The sequence below is a fragment of the Bos indicus x Bos taurus genome, chromosome 24 (assembly GCF_003369695.1).
Source record: "Bos indicus x Bos taurus breed Angus x Brahman F1 hybrid chromosome 24, Bos_hybrid_MaternalHap_v2.0, whole genome shotgun sequence".
NCBI lineage: Eukaryota > Metazoa > Chordata > Mammalia > Artiodactyla > Bovidae > Bos > Bos indicus x Bos taurus.
In genome coordinates this window covers 6,523,792-6,540,013 of record NC_040099.1, presented here as the reverse complement: position 1 = coordinate 6,540,013, position 16,222 = coordinate 6,523,792, and positions in this window count along the sequence as shown.

The following is a 16,222-nucleotide window of genomic DNA, read 5'->3' as shown; positions in this document are numbered from 1 at the left end:
AATATGCCTGATTTTTTAAAATAGCTATCCCGATAGTATATATGTGTCCTTCAAAGAACCGCTGGGTCCCTGGCAACCTTACTGTGGGGCTGGTACATCCACGGGTGCCTTGTAACTAATTACTCCCTAGTGTCCTTTCTTTTCTCAGAATTTTCCACCCTTTCACCCTTTGCAATATTGTTTATGTAGATGTGAGTCCTGGATTAGTTTTTTGTTTGTTTGTTTACTGCTGTGTTCCCAAAGCCTAGAAAATGGCCTGACGTGAATATCTGTTAAGTAAAATTGAACAGTCGACTTTTTACCTTCCCATGTTTTATTTCCTTCACAGTCAAGGAAAGAGCTGAATCCAAACAAATTACAAAAAAAAGGAGCTCATAATAAGCAGAGGCAATAAGCAGAGGAAAAGTACTAAATTAGAAAAGATACCATGTGCATATTGCAAAAACAGTTACTGTTTAAAAAAAGTTCCAATAAGAAAAATCTCTTGAAAATGAAAAATGTTAAAGGTAAAATAAAAAATAATGAAAAGTATTCAGTGGCGCTGTTGAAAATATAGCTTAGACATTAGAAGTAATCAAGTAATGAGAAATAATGAAACAACTCTGCAAACCCAGGGTCTGATTAATAGAAATTATACACACACAACTGCTGCCCCACCATACACAGAAATTACGAGGGAGGATTAATAGAAGATAAGAAAAATCCAGAAATGTATAATATATGCAGACTGAATGGTACACTTGCATTGCTCAGAAAAATAAGTGAACATGCTTTCAAGGAGACAACAATGGTTCATTTTGTTGCTAGGGAAAAGTAGATAAGGTCCTAAGGGTATAAGTCAACATTAAAGAAATATGTCTTTTGTTGTTCATTTATCTGCCTTTTGATTTGTTGATGTACTCTTTTAGTCATAGAAGAACATTGACATGTATTCTAATATCAAATCAGGGCACCAACAGAGAGGCAGAAGTTGAATTTGCCCAAGAAAGACAAAGTATCCACAATGAAATAACAGCAACATTCACAAAACATCTGCTCCTTGTGTTCTTTATTCATCCATATCATTACAATTATGTAGGGAGTCTAATTACTCTATAATTTAGAAATAAAATAGCATTTTAAGGCTCTAAATTCATTTATTTACATATTTTGTTTCCCTTGTTTACTTACATGAGATAAATTTCAAGTCATTTGTCAATTTAAAAATGCAAATATGAGTAAAAATGAATGCTCAGAAATTCCTACCCCTTGAATATTATTTTATTTGTACAATTCATGCATACAACATAAATCATAGTCAATAGATATATAATGACTAATAGTAGAGACTTTGAGACTTTTATAAATTTAATAAAATCAGTACTAAACATGATAAACTAAATTATTAAGGGATCAATCTAGCAGAATGTTAAGAAAAATCTGTTGAACCTGACCATGGGGATTCTGACAAGTTTTCTTATTCCTCAGACTTGATTTTTTTTAATAATTGAATTGAATGGGGCTAAAAGTGGAAAGTTTCTGCTCTTGACCTAAAATCAATGAGTATGCTTCTTCAGGGATTTGATTAACACTCTTGAAAAGAGATCCCACTTGGGTATTTAATTACAAAATAACTCATTTTGAAAAATACATAACTAATTTTAATGTATTAGTGCTCAGTGTAAGCAAACTACAATGCTTAATTAGAAGCATAACCCCTATCCCACCCAGCGTATAGTTTTACTTCATCTCTCTCAGCCAATATAATGGCACTTAATTTAAGAGAATTATAGGCTATATAACAGGATTGATGTGAAAATTAGGTGATCACAGTTATCTTATTTAACTTTTTGGTTTAATTCATAATGCTGGGTCTTACTGTCAGAGAAAATTGTTTGCTTCTGAGCTCATCGATGGGAATTCTGTTAAATTAAATGCCTTTGCAAAGGAAAATCTATAAAGAAACACCAGATCTACTGGATAGGATAATGAAAGCAACTCTGGAAACAGTATATATACACAAACGCTACTGTGAAATACTCCAACACTGGGTCAGTTAAGCTGGAGAAGAGAATTCAGCTGGGATAATTATTTTACTGAATGTTTGAATGTTTATTAGGTATAATCACTGATTTGTGAAACATCCAGTAAGGTAGTGCTGTTAGTCCACTTTGTGAATCAATGAGAATGTGTGTTCTGGAAGACTTTAAACCAGGTTAATATACTGAATATAAACACTGCATGGTTCAGTATTTCCCCGTTGCTTCATGCATGCTTTTCATTGGTCTTGCCCACATTTTGCCCAGATGTTCTCCAGTCGATTCTCTTCAGTGAAACCTTCACCAAAACCTTAGCTTCACTCCAATTAAAGCTGAATGCTGAGGCTCTCTTTTCCAGGAATAATGGTTTCTTAAAAGCTGGATTTAACTTCACCACTGCCAAACAATTTAAAAAAACAAAATTGACCAGTCATGTGAAATGACACAATTTAAGTCCTGTAAGCTAGGCAGCTCATGACTGAAATCTCTCAGAGGAGGAAAGAAGCAGAGGCTTCCTGTCATTCAGGGTTTCTTCAAGGACACTTCTGGATCATCCATCAGGCAGAATATTAGCAGTTACCTTGCTGAGTTGAGATGACAGAATATAGAACCTAGAGATCCTGAAGGTACTAGCGGTTTCAGAACAGAGTTTTGGAGAGGAATAAACTACTCAGGGGAAAAAAAAAGACTTCAGAGTTCATCTAGGGAGCTCCTTGATTCTTTGCTAACTGTTGAGAACCATATGCATAAAGTAAAAATCCAAGTGGCTGGGCAAAGAGTAAGCAGGCAGCTCTGAGGTGAACACTTGAGTTCTCAGAGAGATGGGGATGGTTCACATTTCCACTGTTCAGAGTGGAGAGTCTGCAAAAATCCCATAGAAAATGCAGTAGACACTGCAGAGGAGATGGCCTTCAGTAGTGAGGGCACCTTTTATCTCATTTAGAGCCAATAGAGGAATGCAGGAAACAAAGAACATTTCAAAAAGTTCAAACCAAATCTCAGGTAACACCAACAAAATCCGCATACTCAACAATGTAAAACAAACAATTCTCAGGATGTAATTAAAATTCCTAGGTGCAAAACTTTGGAAAATGTGACATATAAACAGAGTAAAAATAATTCAGTAGAACAGACTCAAAAATGAAAGAGATAATGGATTTATAGTGGACATTCTGTAGTTCCTAAGCTGTGTAAAACTTTGTTTAAAAACTTGTGAAGAGAGAAATGGACTATAATAATAATCCAAATAAGTCCCTCTCTCCAACTTCCTGAAACTGTTTCCTCAGCTGCAAAGCGTGGGCTTGGAAGTGCTGACAGGGGGATGACGTGCGGTATGTCATGTACAGCGCCTGGCCGGACAGGACACTGTGATGCTGATCTGGTGGGCAGACAGGAGCAGGAGTTCCAGAACAATGGTGCGGCAGAGGCGTGGGTGCAAGAGGTGAGCTCTAGTGTCTTTCGCTCGTTGATGCCCACCCTGCCCTGGAATCCCCAGCTCCCTTCCTGTTTATCTCAATGGCAGAAGCACGCTGCTGGCGAACTTGAGACACTCCCCTCCACTGCTGCTTGTGTCCACACTAGGGCTCCCATATCCCGCTCACTCCCTCACCCTCCTCTTGGTGTGCAATGGCTGGAACAGGGCTGCACGTGGTAGACAACCAATATTTCCTAATCCAGAAAAGCTATGACAAACCTAGACAGCGTATTCAAAAGCAAAGAAACCTACTAGCTAGAATTAATCGGAATTTAGACATTACTGAAAAAATATTAAATGAATATGAAGACATACCTGTTGAGAATTTTATTACCTATAGAGAATTTTCACAGTGAAGACCACAATCTCAATGACTTATGGGGAAATATATATGCTTAGTTAAAATCATAAGGATAGGAAGAAAAGGCAGGCAGACAAACATTTGGGGAAATAATAGCTAAGTATTTTCTACATACGATGAAAACTATAAACCAACAGATTAAGGAAATGCAACTGACCCAATTGGGAAAAACACACTGTAACATCACACTGTTTAATACCAGTAAAAATATATATTAAAAGTAAGCAGGGAAAATAAAAAACACAATGTACACAAACTGACAAACTACCAATAAATTATAACCTTGAAATGTTCAAGATATTGAAATTATCACAGACTTTGTAATAGCCAATTATCACAGACTTTGTAGTAGCCACTATAATTATGCTCAGTGAGGTGAAGGAAAATACTTCTGTGAAGAAAGAAGAGATGATATATATTAGCAGAGAAAATGAAAATAGATGCTGCTGCTGCTAAGTTGGTTCAGTCATGTCCGGCTCTGTGCAACCCCATAGACAGCAGCCCACCAGGTTCCTCTGTCCATGGGATTCTCCAGGCAAGAATACTGGAGTGGGTTGCCATTTCCTTCTCCATAAAATAGATGAAGAATAATTAAGTAGAAAATTTAGAAAATAATATTTGAAGTGAAAAATACTGAATAGGCTTAATAACAGAATGAAAATTTAAAAAAGGAAGGAATGAATCAATAAAGAGCATTCAATCAGAAGTTAAAGAAAATAAATTTAAAAGTATGGAAAATCACCACTAGGACCTATCAATCGGAGAAGGCAGTGGTAACCCACTCCAGTGTTCTTGCCTGGAGAATCCCAGGGATGGGGGAGCCTGGTGGGCTGCCGTCTATGGGGTCTCACAGAGTCAGACACAACTGAAGCGACTTAGCAGCAGCAGCAGGACCTATCAAAAACTAAAGACCTAACATAGGAATAACCTATGAAGAATTAATTAGAAAGGTAGGATATGGCAGAAAAACATTTGAAGGAATAATGGCCAAAAACTTCTACTAAAGTCTGGTAAAATATTAACATTCACAAAATTAAGCTCATTTAAGTGCAAGCAATGTGTTTGGAGGAGAAGGCAATGGCACCCCACTCCAGCACTCTTGCCTGGAAAATCCCATGGACAGAGGAGCCTGGTAGGCTGCAGTCCATGAGGTCACGAAGAGTCGGACACGACTGAGCGACTTCACTTTGACTTTTCACTTTCATGCATTGGAGAAGGAAATGGCAACCCACTCCAGTGTTCTTGCCTGGAGAATCCCAGGGACGGGGGAGACTGGTGGGCTGCCGTCTATGGGGTCGCACAGAGTCAGACACAACTGAAGCGAATTAGCAGAAGCAGCAGCAGCAGCAATGTGTTTGGATAATTTTACATCTGGACACATCATAAACTACTAAAAATCAAAACTGTAAACATACTTCTTCCTTACTTTCAGAATGATGCAATCTGTACTTATTAGATATTTAATTGACAAAAAGCTATACCTCGGTTACTGGGAATACAAATAGAAGGATATATTTCAAATGAAATGTGAGGAGCCTAAAAAGTCTAAAAGCAACTATAAAGAGTCTGAATATGGTAGTCTTTGTTTCTGCTACAAGGAAATTTCTGCCACTGGACCTGGCATTCTTTCATGTCATAACATATTGAAGAGTCAGATGTAGACACCGTTTTCTCTCATTCTTGGTATCACACCAGAGTGAACCCATCTTAATATTTTGTGTCTTAACAAAATGGCAAATTAAAATCAATACTCAGAGTAAAATAGCTAGCTTCAAATTCTCCTAGTTATGTAAATCTTCAACAAAAATTCTATTTTCCCCCTAGTTATTACCTTACATCTGTAATACCTATACTCAGGGATTAATTAAGCATTGGTTGAGAATATCTCAACCTTTATTTCCAAATTTCTAAAACTGTGAAGTAGGCTTATTAGGTATTTTTAACTACAAAAATTAACTTGTAATCTGTCATTTATCTTGATGATTACATTAGGAGTCTGGAATCAAGGCAACATGTTAATTTCAAAATTTAATTGGACTAAGAACAACCCTCTGTTCCAGAAATTCATCAGACAAATTTTACATACTGGACATGCTTCTGTTAGATTATCCTTTTAAGTAAAAGGACATGGGGTATGTATGTGTACATATGTGTGTTGTTTGTAAATTATATACTCCAAGTGCAATCCTCAGATTCTGTTTCGTTGGTTATATTTAATTAAGAGAGTAATTCAGTCAATTATGTTTCTTGAAGGTGTTCAGCAGTAGGCAAGACGACCAAATTCTACCAGATTATGACTTTGTAATTTGCAGAACGCTTTGTCTCAGAACACTAAACAATTTTGCTTCCTTGATGTATTGCCAGTGAACTTTGCTTTAAAGTAAGAAAACAGTATTCTGGTCATTCTGGTCCCCCTTTATAGAATATTCAGTTCTTTACATATTCTTGGCCTGCAAAATATTATAAGCACATGGATAGTGTATAAGCATAATGACATACCTAAAGTGTCCACCCATAAATTTATGATAGATATCTTTTATTAGCTTATTTCTTTGTTTTCTTTATTTATAAAGTTTCTTCATTTATAGTTGCTTTTTATGACAGTTATTATGTATTTTCACTTTTCCTCTTTGAATTTAGTGCATCTTACATGGATATAATAGAAAAATGACCACATTTATGTAAAAGTACCTCCTTTTAAAGAGAGACGGTGACTGATTTTGTCAAACTGGTGAATCAAATGACATATATTTTTCACATACAGCATCTGATCAGCAACATAATCAACAAACAAAACTAGTATTTGTTAAATCTATGCTTAAACCCATGTTTCTTCTTACTTCCTCTATATTTACTTACACTAATATCTACCTATTAAGTAGGCTAATGTATAAAGGTTTAAATTCTAGTGTTTTTTTCCATTTGGTGTGAGTCATCCAAGCCTTTAGCTTTTTGAAAGTCTTGTCACATCTTCATCCCAGTTATTCACCAGTGTTTGGTGCTATTTATGCTCTTTTTAAATTATGTTTATCTTTATGGTAATGAGTTTGTATGCACTGAATCCTGTATTATAAAAAGAGATTGAATGGATAAATTCAAAAGTAAATTGTCATCTGTAATATCATTAAAAGTATTCCATCATAAAAATGGGTATTTTATATTTGCTACAACTTCCATTTTTGCTAAGCAAACAAGTTAAAGCCTGATTATCAAGGTATAACTTTTAAAGGAATTCTATACTATGAATTCATGCCATTCACACCATGAATTTTTCTCCTTGTTACAGCCTGACATTGGATTGAGGGATCAGTCATCAAGATTGAAATGACAAATTGATTGATGACGATCAAGACATAATAGTATCACACTTGCTCCTTTATGGCTCCATGGCCACTTCTTTAGAAATACCAGCCAAATTTTGTTGTGTCACAAAAATCAGCAAATACAATTTGAAGCAAAAGCAATGAGAGAGGAGAGGAATGAACAATGTGCCGTATTTGCTCTGGCACCTCTGGGACGCTAACTACCTTGGCAGGTTCGTCCACACTCAGGCACCATGACAGAGAGGAGTGGGGTCTTTGTACTAGGTGCTACTCACATCCGCGTTCTGGAAGACAGAGTTCCAAGGATCAGGAAAACCTGTGAAATCTACCATTTAGGAGGTGATGGTCACACAGTCAGATGTACCATGCAGTAGGTGATATTAGCTTGTTGAGCCCTGGAACCTTAGGAGAAGTTACAGGGGACATAAGTAGACAATAAAAGAATATTCACTGTCAGTTTAATTTTGCTTGAATTCCAGAGGATCTCCCTTTGCCAAACACATTTTAATAAAACTTATTTCGTTTTGTGTGCATTGACTCACTCCTAAGTCCCTCTTAGGAGTGAACATTTATTTGGCTGTTTAGTGTATAAGTAAATTTTCAGTTTTTCAAATAAACTATATTGAGCTGTTTTCACCAAGAAGGTAGAAATTGTGCTTATCATGATACTAAGAATTCACAAAGCTTTCTGAAATAGGAGTTTTATGTTGTCTTCTTTAATTACCTTAATAATCTTCCTAGGATTATAAGTTTTTTAGGTGAGACTAGAAGTTTGTTAAAACTTTAAATGTGTAACTCTAAACCCTTTATTTAGCAATTCAGCTACTTATCCTAAAGCTCCTTTCAAAAATAACTATTTAATAATTGGTATTTGCCTGTTTATGAGTACAGTATTTATTGAATAAAGGCAATTATGAATTCCAAAATTATTGTACACATGAAAGTGTTTTATAAACAAAAATTAATCTTGTCAATATAATTTCTGCTTTGAATTAATGAAGTAATTAAACCAGAATTATATACCAATTAACTTAAAATACAACCTGTATCTCAATCCTGATTATATAAACAAACACAGTTAAACACATACAAAAAAAAAGAAAATAAACCAATTTATAATCCCTCCCCATAAAGATTAGCACTATTAACATGCTGATTTAAATCCCATAGTCAGAAATATAAGTAGGTCACTATATACATTTATATTTTATTTTTATGTTAATAATGTATTAATAATATGCTGTTTGAAGCCAGGTATTTTTCTAATATTTTGAATATTTCATAGATTATTAAGTGTTATTTTAAATTTCTGTACATACTTTTATGTGGTATGTCAGATTTTAAGTATATATTTTAAATATATGTATGGTTTTAAGCATTGATATCACCAATATGTTTTTAGCATATCCAAAATAAATGATATCATTATTATTAAAATTTGTATTCATTAAAAATTAGTTTTACAGAACAGAAAGGAGTAGAAAGAAGTAGAATAACAGAAATGAGAGTAGTTTGGTAATTGACAAAATATGTCAATAACTTTAATATCTTCTCTGAAGATAATAAACATGACTTTGTTTTTATCATATATTATACAAAGGCTCTCTAGAAAACTAGCAATAAAGACAGGGTAGCTTCTAATAGTTACTTAAAACATTCTCAGGTACTTTTTCACTTGGGGAAAGCTATAGAGATGTTAAATAGTTTCAGACTTAATTATAAAAATTTTGTAATACTTATACCTTGGAATAAAGGTGAAGATGAAAATTGAGATTTCATATTATTTAGTCTATACGAACATACAAAGCTGATGACAACCATCCTTCAGATCTAGGTAGTGAGCACATGTTTAATTGATTTCTGTGTTTTTTTCTGTAAACTTGATAAAATGCAGTTATGTATCGTTTTGGAAATAAGATAAAGTAACAACAGTCAATTACATGTTCTCAGAAGTTCTCTTTTTTCAATACTTTCTTTATCTCATGTTTGTATTGTTTGCCTCGAAAAGATATCAGCAAGTTAAATGAAGGGATGGACAAAAAACACCTCTTGAAGTCAGGTAATGGGGAAGTTTGCAGACCCAGCAGGATGTCACATAAGTCTATTGAAACTTGGTTACAACAGGCTCTTCATTAGCAAAGGAATTTTCTGGAAGGCTGCTTTAGTAAGTTAGTAGCCTCCTTTTCATTGCTGTTTAATTAATCGAGATTTCACCACTGGAAGTATAAAACTATAGAAAAGTTTTATGATGAAGCCTTACAAAATCATCTTCAAAGAGTTAGAAATCCAAATTTACCCTAGGCTTTAATTGAAATGTAACCTCTGAGCTAAAAAGTAGTTTTTCCTTTTCAAGTTTATGTGTAATTATGCCCCAAGATATAAAGTGACTTGACAGTTTACTCTTTATATTTTAACTATTGCAACCTCCTATATATAACATTTAGAACAATCTTGCAAATTTTATAGTATTGAAGAGTAAGAAATGTATTTGTATCAGGATGTGAAAAATAGTAAAATTCTACCTGGGAAATAAATGTGAGGCCATAAATATAATTCTTTGACTTTACATTTATTTATTTTATTACATTTTGAAAAAACCTCCCAAAGTTTTAGCATAATATGTTGTTTTGTGTATTATGTTTTTGTAGCTATTTCCATAAGGTCACTTTGTCAGTTGATTATGCACAGGTGCCTGTCTTGATGCAAAAATCCGAGTTAGGAAATCAGTAAGATGATAGCTGCGTTAGTAACGAAAGACAGGCAAAGCATAGCAAGGAGTAACTTCCAAATCAGTTGTTTCAGGAAAATGTTGATTGGGAACCATGTGCAGGATAAATTATATACTCTGGGCTATCACTTTTATATCCCCTCTTCATAAACTCTTAAAAATTATCTATCAAGAAACGATCTGTGCAGGACTTTCCAGGTGGTCTAGAATCTGAGCATCTCTGCTCCCAGTGCAGGGGGCCTGTGTTCAATCCTTGGTCAGGGAACTGGATCCCACATGTCACAACTGAGACCCGGTACTGCTAAATAAGTAGGTAAATAAATCATAAATATTAAAAAAAATGATCTGTCTGTTAAGGTGTACTAAATTATTTTTAAAATCTACTTAGACGTTGGCCACCTCATGCAAAGAGTTGACTCTTTGGAAAAGACCCTGATGCTGGGAGGGATTGGGGGCAGGAGGAGAAGGGGACGACAGAGGATGAGATGGCTGGATGGCATCACCGACTCGATGGACATGAGTTTGGGTAAACCCTGGGAGTTGGTGATGGACAGGGTGGCCTGGCGTGCTGAGATTCATGGGGTCACAAAGAGTCGGACACGACTGAGCGACTGAACTGAGGATGTGCTAAGTAGGCATTGAGAGGAAAAGCTCTGTTCCAATAGCATTTTATTTCATACAATTTTGGTAATTTCAGCATGTAAAGATAATACAAAAACAAGGTATGTGGTGGAGAGACACAGCACTTTGGATATTGATTTTTTTTTTTTTAATAGGAAAGCTTGCATAGTTCAACTATATGTGCTTTATTATCATCAGATACTAACATGCTAGAAAATGAGACTGTAAATGTATGGATGTTTCTAGTCATAGAAATGTTCTGAATATTCCTGCTGAGTCTCCTGGTTTGTTTGTGAGGTTTTTGTAATATGTATATTTGCACTGATTTAAAATTTGATACTGGGCTTCCCTGGTGGCTCAGATGATAAAGAATATACTTGCAATGCAGGAGGCCTGGGTTCAATTGCTGGGTATGGAAGAGCCCCTTGAGAAGGGCATGGCAACCTACTCCAGTATTCTTGCTTGAGAAAGTCCATGGACAGAGGTGCCTGGTGGGCTTCAGCCCACTGGGTCTCAAAGAGTCAGACACCGAGTGACTATCACCTGCACTTCAAAAGTAGATATAATTTTGTAAACTGTTTGTTGCCACACATGATAATCACACAGTTCATCACTGCCCTTCTAGAAAGCGTTCTTATCTTTTGATTCCTTTGTCAGAAGAAAATCTATGAAATTTAGATCCAGGGTCTCTTTGGCCAAAAACACACAAAGTTTAAATTATTTGGATTCAGAGTTTATTACCTTATAAACCTTTGATCAAAGAGGAGACAGAGTCAAAGAAAAGTCCCATACATTTTTGGGCATGCAAGGGTTAGTTGAGATCAGGATCCGTCTAACCGACCACTATCAAGTGGGATTCAAGAAGGATAGTTAGTTTGCTTTTGAAAATCTAAGTCATGGAAGTTCAGTGCTTCAGTGGCTTCTAAGTAAAAACAGCGTATGATTTCTCATGAGAATCTGCCGCCAGAGAAGCAGCTTTTAATTAAGAATATAAATAATAACATCTCTCAGGAGGATAGTGGAAATAATTGCCAGTGTCAGAACATTCTAACGTTTTTCTTTTTTATTTTCCAAAGTTTCCCTAATGTCTTATTTCCTATGTTGTAATGCAAATTCTTAACAAAACCTTTCATGCTTTCTGGATCTGGGGGTGTTCAATGGTGTTTACTTCCCTGAGTCATCAACACCCGTGACTCCATTAAAGTCTAAAAGACCCTTTATCTTCTACAAAATTCTCAGTTTTAATTAATAATTGAAAGCATCCCAGAGAACTTTTAAAGAAAAATACTAAGTCAAGTTGGCCATTCATAGGAAGGGGCTTCGGCAGCTGCTGTTGTAATGATTCATATGACATCACACCTCTTCTCTAGGGTATATCCTGGTGTAAATGAATGAAGAAAAATGAAAAAAAAAGAGCAGCTGCAGGGGTATGGCTGCAATGTTTGCACCTCAGTGGCTGCTTGGAAACAGTTTCAGTCACCAGTCAAAAGCTCTGCAGTTGAAGTTGCGATGAGATACAGTGTCGATATTAAGAGGTGTGGTTGCTAGGGCTGTGGTATCAAGTACAGCACGCTGGGTAGCTCACACAACAGAAGTATATTCTCTTGCTCTTTTGGAGGTGGGGAAGTTTGAGATGGAGGTATTGGCGGAATCTGTTCTTTCTGAGGCTTGTCTCCTTGGCTTGCAGATGGTGGTCTCTCTTTGTCGTCACGTGGTCTTCCCTCTGTTCCTGTCTGTGTCCTGATTTCATCCTCTAACAACACTGGTTACATTGGGTTGGAGCCCCCCTCTCCCCACAGTGACCTCATTTTAACTTCATTATCTCTGAGAAGTGTCTCCTTTCTACTTCAGTAGGTTTTGCTGATACCACCGTTTTTCAAGCGCCAGAGCCCAGCGTGACCTAACAGCAGACTGCCCTCGTCCTGGCCCTCCGTCTCTTCTTGGCCTTTCGACCCCTGTATCTTTACCTTTCTCTCTGACTCCTCTGCAAGTGCACGCCTGCTCCCTCACCCCCTCTCTCTGATGGTTTCTCTGCTTCCTTCTCAGTCTCCTCTTTCCCATCTCATTATTTGGCTCAAATTAGGTAAAGGCTTGCATGGAATTAATAGATAGTAAAGGCTATTTGTGCTAAAATAGGTTATAACTAATGGTCTGACAGCTCTATAAATCATGAAGGATATAAATGTACAATTAAATCATCCAAAAGTGTAACAAAACAATTGGTTTTTAAACACATTTTGAAAATATTTTTCCTCTTTTAAATTACAGAATAATAGCTCTATTGATAATGGTAATTAGAAATGTAATTAATCATTGAGATGAAATATTTCTAGAGTAAATATTGAGCATTGAGATGAAATTTCAACCAAAGCTATGATATATATTCTTTTATACATTTAGCCTTGTGAGTATGTTTTATTGACATTGTTTAATTGCTGAATCATGTCTAAGTCTTTTATGACCTTATGAACTGTAGCCTACCAGGCTCCTCTGTCTATGGAATTTTCTAGGCCAGAATACTAGAGTGGGTTGTCATTCCCTCCTCCAGAGGAATCTTCCCACCCCAGGGGTAGAACATGTGTTTCCTGCGTTGGCAGGTGGATTCTTTATCACTGAGCCATCAGGGAAGCACCGTGTGTCTTTATATGTGTGTATAAATGTTAAATGTGTATGTGTATATGTCTCTATTACTTACCATTCTTGTTTGTGTATTCCCTTGAGTAAAGATTTGGTTGGGTACATTTAGATTTGTGAAGAGAGGCGTGGGGCAAGGTCATTCCCAAGGTCTGCCTCTAGGCAGAACAAATGGACAGCACTTCAGTGTAAAGTCAGAGAATGTTAGGCTGCCTGTCAGGGATGATGGGCAAGCTGATGAGGCTGACCTGATTAATCTGGATAAGATAAACCAGTTTTGTAGCCTTGAATCAATGATTTATGAGGCAGTGATGACTGCTTGGTTTAAACCAGGGTGAGAGGAAGGAAAACAAACCCAAATACTTTTTAAGAAAATAAGTAATACCATAATAAAATGCCAATATAGTAAGTTTTATAAAGACAAATCATGAATTTTTGAAATAATAGATGTTGGCTAGAGAGACAGTATTTTCTTCAATTAGTAAGGTATATTTTCTTGAGGTATTTAGCCATTCTGCTTCCATCCATATAGACACAAACATATGTAATAGGTCTATAGTCTATATCAATGCTGTGTTATCTTACCTCTGAAACTTTTTCTGAGACATAAAGAAAACATTTTTAATGAAGAAAATGTTTAAAATTCTTGACCAATAATACTTTTTGAGAGTTGGCAAGTGACCTCCACATGCAACCTTCCCTCATGTAATTTGTCAGATACATTAAAATAAAGTATTTCTTTTTACTCAAAAGTCCATTCTTTAAAAACTTTATTTCAAAATAACATTGGATTTACAGAAGAATTGTAAAGGTAGTACAGAAGGTTCCTGTATATCCATCCCCCAGCTTCCAATAGTTATCGTTTTAAATAATCATCATGTATGTATTAAAATGAAGAATGTAATACTGACACAACATTATCAATTGAACAAGCCTTCATTTTCCACCAAATTTTTCACTAATGTTCTTCAAACCTGAGATCCAATATAGGATACAAACATTGCATCCTCTTTCATCACATATCCTTATTTTTCTCTAATATATATTCATTTCTTGGTCTTTCCTTGTGTTTATTGATCTTGATACTTTTGAGGAGTATTGATCTAGTATTTTGGAGTATTTGTTCCTCAACATAGGTTAAACGTAGGTTTAACTGATGTTTTCTCATGGTTTTGAGCTTTTTAGAAAATACCACAGACATGAGTGTTCTTATTCTATCATTCTGTCAGGAAGTACAAGATATCAACTTTATCTGTTATAAGATACTAATCACTTGGTTAAGGTGGTGTCCACCAGATTTCCCCACCAAAAAGTTACTATTTCACTTTTCCCATATCCTCTTTGTTGCAAGTCAGTTGCTAGACCCAGGATACTCTGAGAGGAATTCAGAACTACCTCCTGGAGAGAGAAATATCAAGAACTCTGTGGACACATGTAACCATAGTAGTTAATACTGTGTGGGAGGAGAAACCTTGAAGATATACAAATATGCATTCCAAAAGATTTACCTACTAAATTAAAAATTGTCCCGTTAATCCATGGAACCTGCCTGCAGCAATTAGTACCCCAGTGTCGCAATGGTAATTTCCTATTCCCCTCATTCCTTTTAATTTATTACTTAGTAATCTTCTGTAGGGAAGATTTACCTTGCCTTGCATTTATTTGTTAATGTATTAATTATATCAGTATGGATTCATGGACATTTCTTGTTAAAAGTATAAACCTATAATTATTTATTTTTTGCTCAAATTATTGGGCCATTTAGAGTTCTTCCAGCTTGATCTTAGGAAAGAGTTATTTTAATTTAATAAATTGTAATAGAAAATGATGTTGATATAGAGGATAAAATAACCATATAGTAAATGGATCCAATGAACAAGTTCACCTTTGTAACCATGAATAATGACTGCACCAAGTAAATGTCTAACAGGATCAAACAGAGGTGCTGATTTTAACTTCTAAAGCATCAGAGTGTATATTCACTCAAGTAAGATTTTTTTTTTTTTTTGCAAAAAAAGAATTATCATGCATTGATTCTTAGTTTTATTGGTGAAACAACTTTAGAACAGAATATTTGTACCAAAGAGATAAAGTCCTTTAACCAAGGTTACTTGAATACATCTGCTTTTAGGTGACAGCTGTGGTGGCAACAACAAGGGATAATTCAGGAAAATCGGTTAAAAACAGGGGTACCTACTGGTATATATCTACTGAAATGCTTCATGTGTGCAATGATAGCAAGTTTTAGTTTTTAATTATGTGCTGCACCTTGTTTTATAAAACAATTAAAAAATAGCGAATCCAGGGATTAATTGAATCCTGCTATTTTTCCTACAATCAGTAGTAAATTCTGTAATCCCCTATACTCAGTTCAGTTCAAGTGACTGAGTGGATCAGTGATGTACAACACATTGAGTATTGTCCCTCTTTTCAAAACAGCCAGACAGCATCGCAGGAAAATGTCTTTTTTCAGGTTGACATTTAGATGAATTTTTAAGATGAACTGCCAGCAATTCATAGGCTGATTTTCTTATCATATATTGTCTAGTTTTGCAGTTTTAGAGTACTACCCAGCTTTCAGTTTTTAATTTCAACTTTAAAAACTTTCTTAGGCACAAAAGATATGGATTTAATTACTTGGTTATATTGTGAATTGAAAAATACTATTCTAATCCCAGACCATGGATATATATAATATTTTGGTTGTCTTAATTGCAGGAATTTAATGCTGAAAAATTATAATACCAAGGATAAGTTTTTGACTATATGCATATGGTTTCAGAAGGATAAATTGCATATATTTAATTCTAAGTAAAGATAAAAATACACCAAGTCACAGGTGTAAATGGCACGTCAAAATCTGTAGGATTTAATACATTAGTATATTCTAAGAAGTCTTGAGGAATATATTTCAATTTGTCTTTATATTTGTTCTAGGATCAGTGATTGCAATCTTCTGAATTTTAGTTGAGTAATATGTAGGAATAGTTAATGACAGATTATGAGGAAAAGTAAACCAGAGACTGTTTTTTCCTTTAATTGAAGGTAGTTAATTTATAATAT